This window comes from Aulonocara sp. 'chitande type north' Nkhata Bay, linkage group LG4, assembly GCF_057382095.1.
Source record: "Aulonocara sp. 'chitande type north' Nkhata Bay isolate Kocher_YH1m ecotype deep benthic linkage group LG4, A_spYH_male_GT1.1, whole genome shotgun sequence".
Taxonomy (NCBI): domain Eukaryota; kingdom Metazoa; phylum Chordata; class Actinopteri; order Cichliformes; family Cichlidae; genus Aulonocara; species Aulonocara sp. 'chitande type north' Nkhata Bay.
Window position 1 is genome coordinate 30826965 of NC_141347.1, and position 13852 is coordinate 30840816.

A 13852-nucleotide genomic window follows, 5' to 3' on the forward strand; every position below is an offset into this window, starting at 1 on the left:
ATTGGATTTGAAACACCTGGATGGGAATCTTCAGTGTTTGTGTCTGTGGGTGAAAATGTTGCTTAGTTGGACTTTTTGCTGATGGCTTGAGTGAGCGGTGCGTGTCTGTCTGGAACTCAGTGTGGGCAGTGACTGATAGGTTGTGGGATGATTTGAGGCAGCCAGGAAGGAAGCAAAGGTTAGGGTCACATGACCAAATAAAAGGGGGAACAAAGGAATGATGGAGCATATCAAAGGAGACAGATGTCATTGGATTAAATGTTTGGTCTTCCTTCATCTTGAGTGTGTGCTGTAAACTTAAAAGGCCTGGAAGTGACACAACCCAACAAATGACTTCTTCCTATGGATGTAGTTTCAATGGTGTGTAGAGAATGTGGAGTTGCTCAGGTAATTTCAGGTAATTAGACGAAGGGGTAGGGTTATCCAAATTTGTGTCAGGCTAATCAGCAGTACATTTACAGTGAAATAAAATTGGCCCGCTGTGTAACTTTTCTGTAGCTGTGAAGTTGTGTGAATTCAAATTTAACAGGAAGGAGCTAAGAATGTAAAATGAACAATGCCAGGATTTTTTTTTTAAAGGTGTCAATAACTTATATAATGCTGTCATATAAAATCCACTTTAATGATGTGATTGGGTTTTTAAGGATGCTTCATAAATCATAAATCCATATATAATAGTTTCTAAAGGCCTTGGTTATGAGTTTTCAGTTGCCCAAGTATATTAAGAGCTCATCTATAGGCAGGATAAAATTTGGCAAACAATACAAACTGCCTTCTCAACTGATGGGATCACCAGAAGTCAGTTTATGTAACTTACAGAGTATAGCATTACTTAAATGCAGGTTTGATATTTTTGGGGGGGTTTTGTATGGGAATTGTTTTCCAAAAGTTTGGTGGTGCAGTATCCCAAATAACTCCTTCTGAAAAATCCAATAAAAGCATGAAGAACTGCCTGCAACTCAGCATTTAGGAGACCGTCTTTTTGAGCAGTTTAAAGTTACACAATGAGTGATCCTGCAGCAGAGAAGTGGATAATGCTGCAGGAGCAGTTTGAGAGGCACCATCTGCTGTGAAACTTGATTTCAAACTGACCACAGCCACTGCTCTTGGTGAAAGATGAAACTTTCAAGCCTGTAGGGTGTAAGCATTTGAACACAAAACCTATATACTGAGTACATTATCACTCTAAAGAGCAGCTTTTAACTTCACTTCAGGACACATTGGTTGGCGTATCTTGTCACACCTTCGGAGCACAGCAGTGTCTGAACAGCTCGGTCCTTCATCACTCACCACTGACAATCCCTCAAACAGTCCCGGAGGTGATGGAGATTGGGAAGGTTAGCCCTGGAATAGGAAGAGTTGAAAATGGCAAGCTACTTTTGACATTTGGACTGAATGTCAATCCTGTTCAGGGTGACAAGTGATTTTTGTGTATTTATTTATTTTTAGCAAATGTGGGTAGATAGCAGGGGTGGGGTGGGGGTTTCTCTGCCCTTTACAAATGCTTCAGGGAAGGAGAATTGAAAGGAATTGGATATTTGTGAACAAGAACTCACTAATATGAGCAGCGAAGCTTCCTTTCTCATTGATGTATTTAGATGCAGGTTCTGTCAGAGGTTTACATCCAGTTACCTCTGTTCTAAAAGAATATGATCAACTCTGCGCATTTGTTAAGTAAGCGTGCACTCAGACACGGTCCCATCACTCCTCCCTTATGTGCTGGCGTGAGATCGTGCCTGGCCCCGGGCGCAGAGACGGATGGCAGCAGTTCTTGCCGGTCTGAACACAAGGCCCCGGAGCAGTCATTACAATCTGTGGTCCCTGTGCTAAATATAGACAGGAGCAAGGTTCTGCCGTGGTATAGGGCCAACTAGGGGCACTCTCCTCCTCCTCAGTCAGGCCTTTTCCTTTGCATCTTCATCTGATTTCAACATCTCATCAGTCACCCTTTCCCACAGTTTGTCCGTCCTCTGCTCTTACTTTTTTATTCGTGCTTTCCTTTCTCACTGCAACTACACACCTCTCAGGCTCTGCCATGTGTCTATGACTCAATCACACTTGTCTCTTCCTGCTAACATCATGAGCGAATCTCTCCCTCTGGATTATCCGGCACAACGTGGACAGCTATAGGCACTGAGAGTCCAGGCAGACAGTTTCATAATAAGAATCTGTTTATAGCGAAGATGTAGCCACAATTATCTACTCGCTGAAGGAAGATGATGAAGGTTGAGTCAGCCTCCAAACAATGTCATGACTACAGCAACTACAAAGAAGGCATTTGATCTGGCACACAAAGAAACACATGACTGTGTGACTCCTGCACCCGCGGGCACCCAAAGAACCAACAGTACTGATTCATTTCCTATCAGGGGATCCAGAGGTTAGTTCATGCCAGAGTTTAGCTCACATACTCATTGAGGCTGCACATGCATGGGTGCCTGCAGAATCAGAGAGGGTGGATGGACTCGTGAGCCACCCCGCCTTTAGAACAATGAAGCTGCAACCTCAAAGCTGCTAGCTGTCTCAATTTGCCAAATGAACCATATGTGTTCCCATGCTTGAGGCCTTCTAAACAAGCAGATTGAGACCAGACGTGGGCCCTCACTCAGTGGTGCGATTGAGATGGTAATGAATGGTAGAACACCTTGAAGTGATCCAAATCATTTCACGAATTACTCATCTGTAAGCCCCTTTTCACTGTAAGGAATCGAAGAACCCTGATCCCTTCAGTCACTTCCTTGGATATCGTTTTTGTTTTTTGCCCTTCTCCCCCGTCCCTCTTCTCAGCTGTTTTTCTTTCCCTCTTTCTTTCTTTCTTTCTCCCCCTCTTTCCCCCAGTCAAGTCTGTCCCGTATTCAGCAAGTGAAAATAAAATAAACAATAAAAGGTGAATCAAATGGACCATTACGGCAAGGCTGGGATGGTCAATTTGGTAAAGTAAATCCGTTGGGCATCTTTCTTCGGCTTTAGACAATAATTCTGATGGCAAAAGAGCCAAACGGGACAGGCAAAAAAAAAAAAAAAGGATATCATTTGCAGCCCAATAATTATTCATTGTTTTTTGTCAATGGTTAAATTAATTAACCTAGTTTTTTTTCCCATATAAAAAGCCAAGTACGTCAAATTGACACTTTATTTGTTCTTTATGGATTTGGACCACAAACGAAACTACACCAGACTAGACCAAGACTAATCTTGCTAAATAAAGACAGTTTTAACTTTGCATTTCTTTCTTTATTTTTTAGGGGTTTTTTTGTATTTCTCCAGTTTGCTTTTATGGGAAGAGAAGTGTCCCCCATTTGCTCTGAATTAAATTTCCTCTTGACTGCTGTAAATATTTTTATAATGTAAACAAAACATTTTTTTAGCAAAACATTACAAACATTCTGAGCATGTTTTGAAATTTTTTGATTTTATTTTTAGATTTATTTCATAAAATGTCTTCTTTCAGACTAGCTGAAAGAAAATTCACATCTACACTCACCGGCCTCTTTATTAGTAACGCCTTGCTACTACTTGCTCTGTTGGATCCTCCTTTGCCTTCAGAACCGCCGTTATTCTTTGTGGTATAGATTCACCGAGGTGCTGGAAACATCAAGAGATTCTGGTTCATTTTGACATCATAGCATCACAGTTCTGCTTTAGGTTTGTTGATTGCACATCCATGATGGGAATCCTCCTTCCTGTCACATCCCTAAAGTAGCTTATTTGGATTGATATCTGGTGACTGTGGAGGCCATTTGAGTACAGTGATCTAATTTTCATGTTCAAGAAACCAGACTAAGATGATTTCAGCTTTGTGACATGACCACCATAATTTACATGGTGGTCATAAAGGAGTGGTCATGGCAGATCCATGTTTTCATGCTGTTTAGTATAAATTCTGATCCTATTTAAATGTTGGAGCAGAAACTCAAACTTAGACCAGGCCACATTTTGAAGTTTTCTGTTGTCCAGGTCTTGTGAGCTCGGCTGCTGTAGCCCACTGGCTTCAAGGTTCAGCGTGTTGTACATTCAGAGATGCTCTGCATTCTCTGTAAATCCTCGAGATGGCTGTTTGGGAAAATCCCAGCAGATCAGCAGTTTCTGAAATACTCAGACCAGCCAGACTGACACCAACAGCCATGCCATGTTCAAAATAACATATGACATTGTCTCCTCATTCCGATGCTCAGTTAGAACTTAAGCAGGCCTTGTTGACCATGCCTGATTGCTTCCATGTGATTGGCTGATAGATTAGATTTGCACTGATGAGTAGAAAACATGTTATTTTTATTGCACTATGACAGGCTTGCAAAACAGAAAGAAGTATAATTACTATAAGTCATTAATGGAGCAAAATCAACTGTGAGGACTATTTGTTGTTTGTGAAAAATGGATAGAATTTTCCCCAAAGCCCATATTTTCCCAAATCACGGTCAAAATACATATTTTTTTTTACCCTTCTATTAAATTTAATAGGTAATAAAAATATATTTCCAAAACCGAATCTGTAAATCTTCCACCCCAGTGTGCCAACAAAAATGAAATGATGCCTTTGAAACTGGGTTTATCTAATATTGCCCATATAAGTGTTCCAGAGTGACACACATTTTATTTATAATGCCTCATTGCCATACTAAGGAAATACACTTGCAGTACAATAGCACATTCCACCCCCCACCCCCCCGTCCCCGCCCCCAATATATCTGAGACCCCACCAGCGTCTTCCGTTAATTGTGGATAAGCAGATTAAGAACATAAACTCATGGCAATACTAATTTGAATAAATAAATAAGTATTACCTCTAACATTCCCAGTGCTTTTTTATAAAAATATATTAAATGTTGTATTCAAATGATACCATAGCAGATAATTATCCTATTGATTATTCCATTATAAAACAGCAGAAATACGCCGAGCCTCTAACTGTGATATCTGAACGGCTGCACCACAAACAAAGACTACAAGTACAAACTGCCCTTTCCTTAGGCAGATGTTTATGGACCCGAGATGTGTGACCTGTCGGGTACGCGCACTACCAAAGACACGTACGCGCAACATCGCTGCTCCCCTCCTGCAAAGATGGGTCTCCAAGCTTACAGTCAGAGACTCCAGCTGTCACTCATCGATATCCGCGTTCAGCTAATGTCAGACTGCATGTGGAAAACGGCGAAGGCTCCGTTCCCGATAAATACGAGACAAGGACACCGCTGGATGGAGGTGGACCTCCAGTGATCAACAGATCAGCAACTCCACTGTTCACTCCCCCTGTGAGGACAAGACGAGGAACCCGAAAGACAACGCTGGAGCCAAATGGCACATGTGAGCCGCTGACGTATTTATTAGCAAATTCTCGAGCCGGTCATAGTGATATGGACAAACTAGCGCTGAAGATTTGGTTTTAAAAAGCCGATACAGCTGTTATCAGAGCTGGTGTGGGTTCGGTTCTTGTCAAGATGACCAGACTATTGTTTAGCATCGCTGTAATGGAATGGGCCCGCAGGAATTTTGGCACCGGTTTTACGCAACAGACCACATAGTTGAATCGACGTAGCTCGACCGAAGACAGAATAGCGTGGCTGGCATGGACAAAGACTGCTTACACATCTCGTAGTGATGCTCTGAGACTAAATTGAAACCCAATAGTGAAACATCCTGCTGGTTCCTCCCGAGAAGTGGAGCTGATAATCAACGGCGGGATTCAAGTTTGGACCTCACCAAGTCCAAAACGACCTTTCCCTCCCAAAAAACGGATCATCTTATATCTTAAAGCATCCTCACAGACTCGCATAGCGGTAAGAATACGCCTGTCAATTGCTGTAATAGTGTTACAGTGTCCCTCCTTTGTTCCTAAAGGGGCTAATTTAACCCAGCGGGCACCCTGCTAAGGTTGCTTGGGGGGTCATAGACGCACCATTTGGCACCATAACGCACAGAAGACGGTTTCAGCTTTTCGTTTCATTTCTGTTGGACCGAATCTCCTCTGTTGTTTGGCATGTGTAACAGAGTGGTCAAGGCCAAGCTGTGAGCAACAAGAAATCAACTTCTTTGTACAAGTGTGCTTTGGGGAAGGAGCTGCAAACGACACGTCTAATTAATATAAACTGTCAATTCAGAGACACATATCCGCACAACAGAAAACAAATATAGGTTAAAAATCCACGCTGTGTATGCTTTGAGAAACAAAACCAAACCCATTTATTCTCAAATCATATCAGCATGTAGATGATGTAGAGGGCGGTGCAGGGATTCTCCTCAGGGTTTCGTTAAATCCCGCAGGAGCTTTTGAGATTAGTTGAATCGCATGCAGATTCTATAATGGCATTATTGGTAAAATCTTTGTTTTGTATAATTAATGAATTGATTTCACAAGTATTGGACGTATATGTATAGCTTTTAGGAGGTTTGCATTGATTTAAATTTATGAATAGAATTTTGGCAACATTTGAATTATTTAAATTAGACCAAAAATGTTATCTGCATCAGTAAAGCTCATTATAATTCAGGTTTATTTCTTATGAAATGTGCTTAAACTAAAAGAATATAACAATAAGGTTGTTCATACCATTCCAGATGTAAATAACTGTGTATTTAAAAAATATATATTTTAATATAAAAAAAAATCAATTCAAATCAGAATATAAAGACAGCAAATTAAAAAATAAATAAATACCTAAAAGCACTCCCCAGGTTTTTGTGAGTGTCTTTATCCGTGGTGCTCCATACCTACATATATTCGCTGATTCAGGGATTATTTCATAAATCCAGAAGTCAATATATCAAAAGTAACATTCCCACCACTTAAAGCTGAGAAGCAGCCAGCACCCAGCATTATTCACCATGATGAGAAACCCTTTCATTGTGCTGGACGTCTTTGAATTATGCCGCATTGGCTTCTCTGTCGAGCATTTGTCAATGCCATACGAGCAGTGTCTCACATATGAGCCTCCATAATGAGTTTCTCCCCCTGTGCTTCAGAAAAATCCTCGCTATATGTGCAGCTATTGTGATGGATTTGGGATATTGCCAGTGAAAGAGCTTAGGGCTAGTGAGTGATGCTTACTTTGCACATAACATATGGATGCTATGTATTTATTTTGAATTTATTCCTTGGTAGGATTCTAAGAGCAACATGTCAACCTCCATTTGCCCTCCATTCTTTGTTCTATATTTCCATCAAGTAAATGCAGTTTTGGCATTTCACAGCCTTGCAAACTATAGATTTAATTAACATTTTCTGCATGTGAAACTACTCTGCAAGGCAGTCCATCTGTGCTGTTGGATTCTCCCCCCACCTTTTTACCCTTGTACCCCACTGGAGACCATTATTTAACTCTCACTGTGCAATGGGGGTGGAACCTACGCCAGTATGGGAGGAAGGGAAGGGAAGTCCACCCCTGTGTACTCCAGCACTGCGAGAAAGATGAGGAGCACATTCTCTTTGGCAGCAAGAAAATGCCCCATCAGTTAGTATCATGATGAATGCGTTACTGTCCTCTTTTTATATTCAATACAATGCTTTTTTGCATTATTTCACCCCTGGGGACACTAAAGAAACTCATGACCTGGCAGATATAAGTGATAAATTGTGCATGGATGTTTACTAAATGACCAGAAGATGTCCCAGAAAAGTTGGAGATATGTTACATTAGGTGTCTGGTAAGTTGATTTATCCAATCGATCAAAGCAAAAAAAAGAGAAAAAAGCAAAAAAATGAAGTAAGAAAGAAGAAAAGTGCTGAGCCTTTACAGTAATCCCCCCAAAAATGTAACTTTAAGTCAAGTCCAGAAGAGACAAACAAAAGAAAAGAAAAAGACCAAGCAGGCTATCCGCTCTGCTGAAAAAGCATGTGATGATTTCCAAATCGCAAGATCAAAGCTTGAAATTTAGAGTGTACACTACAGAATGTCACGTACCTGAAATGAAAGAAATGCACTAGTTATTGAGGACGTGTTAAGCTTAAGCTTTGATTATATATGCATTAAAATATGTATATTTGAATGTACCTGTACAAATATGTACATATGTAAGAAACATTTTACCTTTGTAGCTGGTGGACGTGGGGCTATATTCCTAAATACTTTAAAGCTGCACATTTTAAAAGCTCCATGTGTAAAAAATGAAAAAGTTAATACATGTTATTAGTCGGATTGTTTCAGTTGAATGAGTCTATTCCTGTTGCTTGGCTCAGGACCAAGCCACAGGATACAGTGTATTAAATGTTCATGTATAGATCTCATTATGGCTTACTATGAATGGTCAGTACTGCAGTATAATGTAGAGTGCATTAGCATTGTCTTCTTTCAATTTACAGTTAAAATTTAGTATGATGCTCCTTAATTAAAATGAAGATGCATTCAAGTTTCTTGAGCCTTTGTAGGACTTTTGACGAAAACAATATTTTGCATAGTTTGAGGATCACAGCTCAATGGCGGAGAAGTCAATAATAATTTTTTTCGGATTCAAAATAAAATCTTTGATGCCAATATTACTACACAAGAGTGGAAATGTAAGAAAAGTTTATAGATGTCAGTTGGATGTTTGAATCATAAAGAAGTGAAATATGTTTGCTTCCGAAAGTCTACATACATCTTATTGTATGATTCATTATCTGTTTTGTAAAATTTCACAATGTATTTTTATTCTATGAAACAGGTTAAAAATTAGCAAAACATGTTTTCTTGTATTAAGTTATTTTGCATTAGTTTGATGCTCCTGCCCATTTTAGGTTTGACACCACAGTATTACATACTACAGTATTACATGTCTGTGAAGGTTCTCAGTCATCCAGGTCATCGTAGTCAAAGGAGCTTGCAAAGAAAAGCATCTGGACTTCTTTAAGTTACTTGAAGATGTTTCACTTCTCATCCGAGAAGATTCTTCAGTTCTAAGGTCACTCCTCCAGATGGTTTGAAAGAGGAGTGAAAGAAGCCATCTATGTCCACTGTGAGCGACCATCTTTGAACAGAGGCGGTGGTTTACGACACCAACTGTCTGCCATCTATAATCCAGTTTTGAGTTCCCTCCCCAGACGCCTTAACGCCCACTCACATCCTGGGCCATCTGACCTCAGGAATTCACATGATAAGGTGGGGCCAGGTTTCACAATGAGCTCACCTGAAACCCTGGCTGATTGGGACCCACACCCAGATCATCAGGGGGTCCTTTTGTCCCTCTGTGGGGGGATACTCCCACTAGGCTTATATCTGGGACTCTCCACCATTTGACCTTAGAACTGAAGAAGCTTCTCGGATGAGAGGTGAAACGTCTTCAAGTAACTTATAGAAGTCCAGACGCTTTTCTTTGCAAGCTCCTTTGACTACAGTATTACAGTGTATTTTGTTAGGCACCCAAGATAACAGCAACAATGAAGCCCTGCAACTCTTCAAATGTAAATAATAGCAGTAAAGAATCATTAATACAAAGTAGTTTTAAAACCATGAAATTCCTCTTTTAGTTTCCACCGCTGAAAACTGCCTTAATCTCTAAAATATATTATGTGTATCAAATTATCTACCTTTGTGCTGTTATTCGAACGTTATTTTACGATAATCACTTGCAACTAAATCAGCCGTCTGCAATTACCATAATTGTCAGCTGAAATATCTGCGGGATGTGTTTAAGTCAATTACATGCTTTATGGCAGCTATCTTGAATAAATGAAGTAATTCACTTCCTGCTTTTTCCAGTTCTTTCCTTCAGAATGTGTGATGTGGAGCCAGTACAGTAAGAGCTAAATTTTATGCTTTCAGCCACTACTTCAAAAAAACCTATCCCTACTTGCATATTAGAAGCAGGTGTTGTGCAGCACAAAACCGTCAGTCATCAAAACATGCAATGTTACTGGAACCTCAAAGAAAACTGTTTGAGTGACGAGGGAGTGCAGTGTAGTAGATAAAGTGGGAAAAATGTAGAGATGTTGGGAGATTCTTCGCCACTGCAGCATCTCCTAACTGGCTTTGCCCAACATGAAACATCAAGGTATTATGTCTATATCTTGTTTAGCAGACGTGAGCACACAGGCAGGCTTAATCCTCAGAGTGCAGCACACTGAGGGAAAAGTGTCTTTATGCCTGCCAACTAGTCTGGATTCCCTCTGCTTGACACTGTGTACTCTGCTCTGCAATTTCTGGTTGCCAGTTCCTGTAAATGACTTTAAAGTAAGAGCAGAAGGAAGGTGGCTTGCTCTCTTTGTAATTACCGAGCGTTTAGAATTTTAAGAAGTCACCAAATGCAAATGATAGTTAGAGCAGAATGTGCGTTTTGCTGCATTACTTCCATGTTTGCTCTATAAATGCACATTTGTACTTTGTTTATAACTTGGCTGTCTTTGGTAGTACAGTTGGGATCTAATTTACGGATTTGCATGATGTGGTGGAAATGTTTCTGCAATGAGCAAATGATTCTGGGAGAATAATTTCATTTAGAAGATTTAGTGAAAATATTGAAATTTGTTTCACAACACTGATATAAAAATAACTGGTAACTAACTGCATCTGGTCTCTTAAGATAACTTTGAAGATTTTAATATGTTTTGCAAATACTTTTCGTTAAGCTAAACTAAACAGATTTTGACCTTCACGTGCTTCCCAAATTAAGTAAGTTCAGTGGTGAGATTATTGTAGTTTGATGTGTGCATGTGAGTGCAGTTGAGCATGCTCTGTGTCCTGCGTGCCTGATATTTAAGGGGAGACCTTAAATATTGGGCATCAAAGAGTAGGGGAGGGTTGTGCATGCTCTCTGTGACTCAGGATGACTCCTCTGGAAAACGAGCCCTGGAGTCGGCCCTGACCCCTCGCAGTTGTGTCGGTGCACGTGTCGCCGTGATGCCACAGCAGATCTCCGAATCTTTAGCTAAAAACAGGCGATGGGGAGTGTCTGATTTTGTCTAACAAAGGGAATCCTGAACACCAGGATTTTTGTGTCATCCTAGTTGTATTGCTGCAGCATGTCGTAGTCGTGCAATACACGTGTCCAGATCGCAAAGTCCCTGCAATGCAGTAGTGCTGTGTACTTTGATTTAAAACTGCAGTATTGCGATATAATTCTATGACACACTCTTTCCCTGTAGAGTTTGATTAATATGTTGATTAGTAAACAGGAAATTAAGTAGCAACAATTTTCATAAGTGGGCATTAATTCTAACTGTAGAATAACAAACTTAATTTATAAAGCAATTTCCCAATAAAGCTGCAAAGTGCTTCACAGAAAGAAAGTAAACACTTACAAAAACAACAAATAGGAGCAAAAAATAATATTAAAATATATATGCCATAAATCAAACATCTATAAAGCCCTTTCAATAAAATAATTTTTAAAGTAGAATCTTTCAGGGAAATAAAGTTGCCATTCTGCTCTTAATTGGCAGATTGAAAACCAGCAGAATACTTTTAAAGATCAAGATAAATGCCCAGGTGGATAAGAGGTTAGTAGGTCTATGATGTATTCGGGAGCAAGGCCATTCAATATTTAATGATTCTTTTCAAATTAATGCTTTAAAATAATGAGTAGGATTTTATGAAGCAAAAAGCCAGTTCCGGGATCTCCATTGTGAGGATTTTTGACTTTTTCCCATTAACCCTCTCAAGGCAGGCGTTGCAGATTTGCAACAGTTAAAAACTAACAACCTGATTACCCCACATACATATTTTATGAGTTTTTTTACTCAGAAGTACCACTAAAGGACTTGGTTGTGCATTAGCAACAAAAGGTTTAATTTGAGCCTGAGAGGGTTAAAATATAACTTCCATTTTTTGAGTGGAATAACTAATGGAATAACTAATAATTAGTCACAGCACTAACTAGGTATGTCAACAGCTTTAGCTTGTTGGATTTTATAGTTTTTGAAAGTGAATTTTTCTGCCATTCAATGTGATGTAAATGCTAAGAAGGAAGTAAATTTATTCAGCTTTAATTGAAATAAATGGCACAGTTACATCCTTAATTACTAGCACCCATTCCGGTATGACATATTCAAAACAGACCACAGGTAAAAATCATTTATACTGATGTGAAACAGAGAAAACTAGTAAATGCCTCCTTGCAGAAGGCACAATAGGGGACATTTATTGTAAGAGAAGAAGATATAGACAGACAGAGAGAACCCCCCGTGAGTGTGGATGAAATTGGATGTCACTTTCACCTACCCAGCACTCATGAAGACATACGGGCAGTCCAGCAAATGAAAACAGTCGTGAGGGACCTTCCCACTGGGAATGTCACTATGACATACTGGGATCAGCTTAGACATACATACCATGAGCCTGGAAACATACATGCAGATGTACCGAGACCTGCATGTACAGAGATGTTTGCGCTTCAGTCAGTGTTGCACATGCATATTCAAACTGATATGTCCTGCTCACGAATCTGTGTATGCTGACACATTTACATATGAGCATAGCTGTCATAGCCCAGGCTGTGATTCGGGGTGACAGGGGTGTGCTCATGTGACTCATACCTGTTGTTTTGGTTTTGTCTGCGGTTGCTCATCTTAATCTCCTCTTGTTGGTAAACTTGTATTAATGTAAAGTGTCAGTCTGACAATCATCAGAAGTTCTTTAGTATCTCAAATTATATATATGTGAAGGCATCTTTAATATATCTGACCAAACTCTCTTGGGTTTCTTTGCTTCCGATTATTAGAAATCTAACAATTACTGTGCCTGTGTATACTCTTAGTTGATTCATTTAATTTTTCTTTCAAAATTTTGGAAAATACCCATTATAACATTTTAAAGGCTGAGGGAATGTACCCAAAACAAAGAATTTAAATTAATCATCATATGTTTAAATATACTTGAAAAAAATATTGAAAAGCTCGACATTCTTCTTCTTCGGAAAAAAGACTGAAATAAGTTTTTTGCAATTACCATAGAAAAATGTTATATTGAGTGTGTTTTAAACATGTTTTAGTTTGATAGAATGCAGGTTAATTTTAAGGAACATTTCTTTATGAGAATGAAAAGCTTGTAATGTTTTATCTTAAATTTTGTTTCAAAAATTGCCATGGTTCCCCCTAAGAGTAGTCAGTAAAGAGTACAGGAAGTATTGTGGCCTGGGGGACCTCTGACATCCCTCACATTACTCTCCTGTCTGTTCTTTTTAACCTTTTTACTCCCCATTTGAAATATCATTGTCTTGGGTGTAATATTTTTAAGGACAGATGTCATCCATGATAAGAAGAAATGAACATTAAATTCAAATAAACTTATAATGTTATTTTGAAAAATGTATTAAATACACTTCAATCCATTAATTAAAGTAAGTGGGATCGATATTGAAAGAGTAAATGAAAACAAATTTCTGTGGGTAATGGCAGATGAGAGACTTAGTTGAAAAGCACACATTAAATATGTCAATTTTGAAGATTAAAGAAGCACTGTAATAATAAAAGGACATTGCATCTACTTTTTCTTCTTCTTAAAAACGCACAGTTTGGATTTTTTACTATGAGTGTTGTTGGGATTATACAAATTGACTATTTTTACAGCTTGAGACATTTAAATATGCAGATCTCGTGAAATTCTGAACATAAATTTGTTCAGAGGAAAAAATGTGTCACGGCTGCCGAGGCGAGCCGTGTGGATATAGAAGGAGGACCCAAGATGCAGGCAGTGGATGAGATACCGGTGGTTTTATTTACAGAGGTGTAGTGGCAACCAAACAGTGGGGCATAACAACTAAAGATACCTAAACTGGGAGAACTAAAATAACAGACCTGGGAGCATATGACAACGGATGATGAATAGCAGAGAGACGCAGACGAGGAACAGGACACCGTGGAACACAGGGTAACAGACTGACACAGAGTCACACAGACGAACCGGCAACAGGCAGGAGAACACACAGGGCTTAAATACACACACCA

At 39.3% G+C, this 13852-nt stretch overlaps 1 protein-coding gene across 1 annotated transcript in view; it reads left to right on the forward strand.

Moving 5' to 3' along the window:
- The first annotated feature begins 5068 nt into the window (after window positions 1–5068).
- gjc1 (gap junction protein gamma 1) overlaps window positions 5069–13852 on the forward strand; it is a 47992-nt gene continuing 39208 nt past the window's right edge. Inside the window, exon 1 of the mRNA XM_086289849.1 lies at window positions 5069–5777. The gene's annotated coding sequence lies outside the window, so the exon portion shown is untranslated. The remainder of the gene's footprint in view (window positions 5778–13852) is intronic.